Here is a 7,154-nt window from a genome sequence, read left to right on the forward strand (position 1 = left end):
GAGACCCAGCCTCTGCTCTGAGCTGCTGAAATATTTGGAGGAGTTGGGGTGGGATTTTTTCCTGCCTGGGAGAGGCTGTTCTTTCCAGCCAGTCCCTTGAGACCCTGATTTTCTTCTAGCCTGAGGGACCACAGCCAGACAGCAAAAGTCAGAGCAACCCCTAACCCTAATGTATCGTGTGCCACTGTGGCTGGAGAATCAGGGAGCCGTAACTCAGATTTCAGCACAGGAGAGAGACTCGCCCCTCCTCCAGAGCTGGCCTCAGAACCCAAGAGTTCCTGGGGGACACATGGTCTTTTGGGTAAGGAAAGAGTCTGTGTAGCAAGGGAGCTGCTTGGTTAAAGGAAAATATCTTTTCAAAAATAGCACCAGCCATGCTTGAAGGAGTCCCGGCAACTGGGGCATGTCTTGTGTTTCATTGCACAACGTACATCTCTTGGCTGGAGTTTACTTTAATCCTTAGTGAAGAGAAAACACGTGCTTGAGACCATGCTGGTCTTTTCTCTTCTCTCTTACACACAATGGAAAAAAAACCTGCCTGCAAGGTTATATGTGCCGTTCTCTTTATTCACAGGACATGACTGGAGAAATGGTCATGCGTGTAACATGTTTTACGCAATGTGCCCCAACAAAGTCCTGGTTAAACTTGTGTCCATTAAAATGTGTTAGCTAACACGGCTGAAAACATTTTCGTAGCTTAAACGTGCCCTTCCCCTCCACCCCCGCTTACCCCCACACCCAAAATTAGGCTATTAAAATGTTTATGTTTAGTTTCCAATAAGTTGTTTAAAAGTTTGAATTAAGCAGTTTGAATCATTTATTGAATTATCATATGACTTAAAAAATGGGCTATGAGTCAGGAGACCTGGGCTCTGTTCCCAGCTCTGCCCATGACCTGCTGGGTGGCCTTGGGCAAGTCCCTTCCCAGCTCTGTACCTCAGTTTCCCCTCCCAATCTTTCTCATAACTTCAGACTATATGCTGGCAGGGCTGGGCCTGTCTCTTGTGGTGTGTATGTAGTGAGTCCAGCACTGCGGTGCTCAGCTCTCAGTTGAGCTCTCTAAGCACTCCTGTGATAGAAATTAATAAATAATCATTTTAATTATGATTAATGAGCCTTTTTTGAAATTTTGAGCACAGTGTCCTCGGGAGTCTCTGTGCACTTCAAAGCATCTGCACTTTGACCTGCATTACAAACGCAGACACAACGCCCCTTTGATAAAGGATAACGATCCCACGCCAGGTCACTGCCTCCCGTTCTCATCTCGCCAGTATGGAGGCTGCCACTGAAACCTTTGGCTGCCAAGGACCCGGGTGTGAGTGATCCTGCCAGCAGGTGTCTGTGTGAGTGGAGGCTGAGCACTGGGGGATTTTGCACTTGACACTCAGGACCCCGGTTAGCAAAGCACGTGCCTAACTCTAACCATGCAGGTCTTGTTATCTGCGGGTCCGTCTCCACGGGGGCGGGGCACAGAACTTCCCACGCGGTAGATGTGCATGCGCTTGCTTTGGTGGAGCCAGCGCACTCAAACTAGCTGTGCAGTCATGGCGGGGCGAGCGGTGGCAGGGCCGAGCCGCCCTGTGTATGGACTGAGGGTTTCAGACAGGATCGTGCTCGGCACAGCTAGCCCCTCCCGCCGGCACCCGCACTTCCAGTGCCCCACACATGGTATCTTCTCCGGTCAGTGATGGTCAGCTGCATTTGCTGCCATCCTGGCTGGTTACCATCAAAATCAGCCTGACGACAGAACTTTGCTTTATCTTGAACTGAGAATTTCTTTGAAAAGGCAAGCTTAGCCGGACAGCTGAGTAACTAATGAAGAAAGACTTAAATTAAGTGTCTGTTTGAAAGCTCTGGACTTGGTTTCCAGCCCAGTGGTTCTTTAAAAGCTGCGGAAACTTACAGACTGTTCTGTATTTTCATTGTGATTTTTCTCAGGGATGCTTCTAATGTTACTGTGTCTAGCAGGAAGAGCAGGGGGCTGGAATTCAGGCCTGCGGGGGTCTGTTCCCAAGTCTGGAAGAGGGTGACCTAGCGGTTAGAGCAGGGACCTGGGAATCCACAGTACCGAGGCTCGCATTGAATGTCGGCGTGGTGCACTGCGGTAGCTATCCCACAGTTCCCGCTGTCTCTGCTGCCCACTGGAATTGTGGGTTAAACTCCCAGTGCATGATGGGGCAAAATCATTCTCGCAGGTGTTTCTGGGTGTGTGCCGTCACTCGTTCCTCCCTCCGTGAAAGCTACGGCAGGGGCCATACTACCAGCAGACAGTGCAGTGCGGTGCACCGCCTGTCTCCTGGTACTATGAATCCACCTCGCATGTCCTCTCGTCTTTCTATCTACTCTTTCATCTAACCATTTCCTGCCTTTTTTCTGTTACTATGAACAGAGCCGCACAGCTTCCGCTGCTTTTTCCATGTTGTCTGTCCTGGGCTCCCGTGGAAGCTACAGAAGGCACCAAGTCAGGGGCGGCTCCAGGCCCCAGCATGCCAAGCGCGTGCTTGGGGCGACAAGCCGCAGGGGATGCTCTGCCAGCAAGCAGCCTGCCTCTGGCTGTTTGCCTGTGGAGGGTCCGCTGGTCCCACAGCTTTGGTGGACCTCCCACAGGCATGCCTGCGGAGGGCCCGCTGGTTGGACCCTCCGCAGGCAAACTGCCGGAGGCAGCCTGCCTGCCATGCTTGGGGCGGCAAAATCCCTAGAGCCACCCCTGCACCAAGTCTCCACTGTTTTTCAGCCATCATGAACAGACCCACACAGCTTCTGCTGCTTTTTCCATGTTGTCTGTCCTGGGCTCCCATGGAAGCTACAGAAGGCACCAATTCCCCGCCATTTTTCGGCCATCGTGAACAGAACCACACAACTTCCGCCACAAACTCCGCTCATGTTTCTGTCGCAAACTCTGCTCTCCTGCTTTTGCAGCTCTAACGAGCTTCTCGACTCCGTGAAAGCTACAGAAAACAACCATTTACCGCCTTTTATCAACCATCTTGAACCAAACAGCTCGTTTCGTGCCCTTTTTCCAGGATTACCTGTGCAGGCGCCATAGTGTGGCAAGCATGGCGCCCCCTCAGATCTCTGCTGCAGTTTTGACCATTGTAAATACCTCACGCTTTATCCAGCACTATGTGCAGTACCTGCAAAATTGGGCGAGGAAGTGACGACAGTACGATTACTATACCGATGAGGACGTGGACACAGACATTCCTAGAAGCACGGCATGTGGCAATTGCGAGATCATGGTGGTGTTGGGCCTAGTTCATGCCATGGAACGCTGATTCTGGGCCCGGGAAACAAGCACAGACTGATGGGACCGTATAGTGTTGCAAGTCTGGGATGATTCCCAGTGGCTGCGAAACTTTTGTATGCGTAGGGCCACTTTGCGACTTGCTGTCCCCTGCCCTGAAGTGCAAAGACACCAAAATAAGAGCAGCTCTCACAGTTGAGAAGTGAGTGGCCATTACACTGTGGAAGCTTGCAATGCCCAACAGCTACCGGTCAGTCGGGAATCAGTTTGGAGTGGGAAAATCTACTGTGGGGGCTGCAGGGCTGCAAGTAGCCAATGCAATCATTGACCAGCTGTTATCAAGGGTAGTGACTCTGGGAAATGTGCAGACCATTGTAGATGGCTTTAATGCACTGGGGTTCCCTAAACCATATCCCCATCGTGGCCCCGGCACACCAGGGCAGCCAGTACATAAACCACAAGGGGTACTTTTCCATGGTGCTGCAAGCACTGGTGGATCACAAGGGACATTTCACTGACATCAACGTGGGATGGCTGGGAAAGGAGAATGACGCTCGCATCTTCAGGAACTCTGGTCTGTTTGAACAGCTGCAGGAAGGGACTTACTTCCCAGACCAGAAAATTACTGTTGGGGATGTTGAAATGCCTATAGTTATCCTCAGGGACCCAGCCTACCCCTTAAGGCCATGGCTCATGAAGCCGTACACAGGCACCCTGGACAGTAGTAAGGAGCAGTCAGCTTTAGGCTGAGCAAGTGCAGAATGGTGGTAGAATGTGTTTTTGGATGTTTGAAAGCGCGCTGGCGCAGTTTACTGACTCGGTTAGATCTCAGCACAACCAATATTCCAATTGTAATTGCTGATTATTGTGTGCTCCACAATCTCAGAGTACGGGGGAGACATTTATGGCAGGGTGGGAGGTTGAGGCAACCCACCTGGCGGCCAATTTCACACAGCCAGACAACAGGGCAATTAGAAGAGCGCAGCAGGGTGCGCTGCACATCAGAGAAGCTTTGAAAGCCAGTTTCATGACTGGCCAGGGTACGGTGTGACAGTTGTGTTTGTTTCTCTTGAAGTTACCTGCCCCCTAGATGTATATGAAAGGAAATAAAGTCTAAATTGTTTAAAAACTGTTCTTTATTATTTGTTGCACAACACGTTGATCTGCACTTCACTCCTCGTCCCCAGCCAGCTCCAGACTAACAACCCCCTCCAGCCCCTCCTCTCTGCTCAGCCCCTTTCCCGGGCCAGGAGGTCACCTGATCCCTTTGTCTCCAACACCTTCAGCTGGCACCTTTGCAGGGGAGGGGCCCAGGCCATCAGTTGCTAGGAGACAGAGTGTCAGGCATTTAGGTGCACTGGCCCCTTCCTCCGCAGCAATCACACACCCTTATTCCACCACCTAGATACTTAAGAACTGCATAGGAGACACTGAGGCACCAACACAGTATTCAGAGAAAACATTAAGAACATTCCCAGTTCGTCACAGCCTGTTTGCCTCCCTGGCTTTTTGGTATGCTTGCCTGAGCTCCTTCATTTTTGTACAACACTGCTCTGTGTCCCTGGAGTAGCCTCTTTCCGGCATGGCCCTGGAGACGTTAGTGTAGGTATTTGCGTTCCTATTTTTGGAATGTAGTTCTGCCATAACAGACTCGTCTCCCCAACATACGATGAGATCCAGTACCTCCCGTTTGGAGCATGCTGGAGCTCGCCTGCGAATCCGGGACTGCATGATCTCTTGCGATGATGGACTCTGCATGGTCACCTGTGATGGTGGACTGTGCTGACTGTCACCTGTGCTGATGGTGACCAAACAGGAAATGAAATTCAAAAGTTCCCGGGGCTTTTCCTTCCCACGTGGCTAATGCATCGGAGTTGAGAGTGTCGTCCAGAGTGGTCACAAGGGAGCATTCTGGGATAGCTCCCGGGGGCCAATAACATTGAATTGTGTCCACAATCCCTTTAATTTAGGATTGCGAACTCAATTTAAGCACTGCTCCACTTGCCGAGGTGGAGTACAGAAATCGATTTAAAGAGCCCTTTAAATTGAAAAAGGCGGTTTGGTCATGTGGACAGAATCCTTTTTTTTTTTAATTAACTCGGCTAGTTCCGAAATAACAGACTAGTGTAGACCAGGCCAAAAACAGGAACAGTCTCAGGGCTGATCTGCATCTGTGTTCACTATGAATGAATTGGGGAGGAGAGCAAGATAGAGGAACCGGAAAAGCTCTGTTTGTTTGCAAGGCCTGTATCCTTTTCCCCTTCCCCTGGTCTGAGGGCAGGGGGGGTTGGTGCTCTCTGGGCAGCCCAGGGCCTGGGACTCACCCACTGCCAGGGGCAGCATCGCCTGGTTCCTGGCCCAGCAGAGACATGCTGCTCAGGGAGCTGGCCTCCAGTAAGCTCTCTTTGGACCCCAGTGATGGGGAGCGCATTCAGTCAAATCCCTGAGACTCGAGAGAGAGGGGGATGGGCTTCACTGCCTTCAAGGATTGCCCCAACTCGAGCCCCTTCACTCTGGGCTGGCAGGCTGAGATGGGAGCAGGCTGGCACCTGAGTGACTCCAGCTCCCCAGCTACTAACAGCAGCCACTCCGCAGTGCGGACACAGGCTAGCTCCACCTGAGTGCGGCTAGTCCTCCAGTGCCTTCCCACAATTCCCCGGTGGGCCCAGAAAGGACAGACAGATTCTCCCCCAATTCACTGGGCAAGAATCCGTAGGATGACAGCTCACAGCCGTGCAGGGAACCTGGGAGTGTGCCCCCAAAAGCTGCTGTCCTCACCTCACAGTGGCGAGGACAGCAGCTGCCCATAGACTATAAGGCCAGAAGGGACCATCATGATCATCTAGTCTGCCCTCCTGCACATCGCAGGCCACAGAACCTCACCCACCCCCTCCAGTAACAGACTCCTAACCTCCAGCTGAGTTACTGAAGTCCTCAAATCATGGTTTACAGATGTCAAGGTTACAGAGAACCCACCATTTACTCTATTTCAAACCAGCAAGTGACCTGTGCCCCATGTTGTAGAGGAAGGTGAAACTCCCCCAGTGTCTTTGCCAGTCTGACCTGGGGGAAAATTCCTTCCCAGCCTGATATGATGATTGGTTAGACCTCGAGCATATGGGCGAGACCCACCAGCCAAACACCTGGGAAAGCATTCGCTAGAGTAACTCAGAGCCCTCCCCAGCTAGTGTCCCACCTCCAGTCATTGGAGATATTTGCTAATAACAGGTGCACGTGGGCCGTATGCCACTGTCAGCAGTTTCATCATCCCAGCCCCTCCATTAACTTGTCAAGCTCAGTCCTGAAGCCAGTTAGGGTTTTGCCCCCACGGCTCCCCTTGGGAGGCTGCTCCAGAACTTCACTCCTCTGATGGTTAGAAACCTTCGCCAAGTTTCAAACCTAAGCTTGTTAATGGCCAGTTTATAGCCATTGTTCAAGTGCCAACATTGGCCCTTAATGTGAATAATTGCACCCAGTGTCCCGCATGAGGTTCATCGCCCCACCTCTACTGGAAATGCCTCGTCTGAGGCATGCCCCCCCCGGTGCTGTGTCCCCCGCCATCCCCTCTGCTGACTCAGGCTCCTGCACCCGGGCCTCACTATGGAGAGACAGAGGCAGGCTCAGCTATGCCCTGCCAAGGGACAGCGCATCCATCGGGCTTCTCTAGGGCCAGGAGCCAACAGCTCCACAAAGGCCTTATTAATGGGGCCGGGGCCACAGTATGACTCTCCCTGATGGGGCCAGCACAGAAGGTGCTTTGTGCTCCAAGGTGTCATCCAGCCAGCGCTCAGCGCCAGGGATTGACTCCTTCTGGCTGCCCCACAGAGCCCCGGATCCTGTCCTGCCACGGGAACAGACACACCCCATGGCTGGGCTGGGAACTCACTGAACAGTGCCCTCATCCCCAGAG

Source organism: Gopherus evgoodei, chromosome 23, assembly GCF_007399415.2.
Source record: "Gopherus evgoodei ecotype Sinaloan lineage chromosome 23, rGopEvg1_v1.p, whole genome shotgun sequence".
Taxonomy (NCBI): Eukaryota; Metazoa; Chordata; order Testudines; family Testudinidae; genus Gopherus; species Gopherus evgoodei.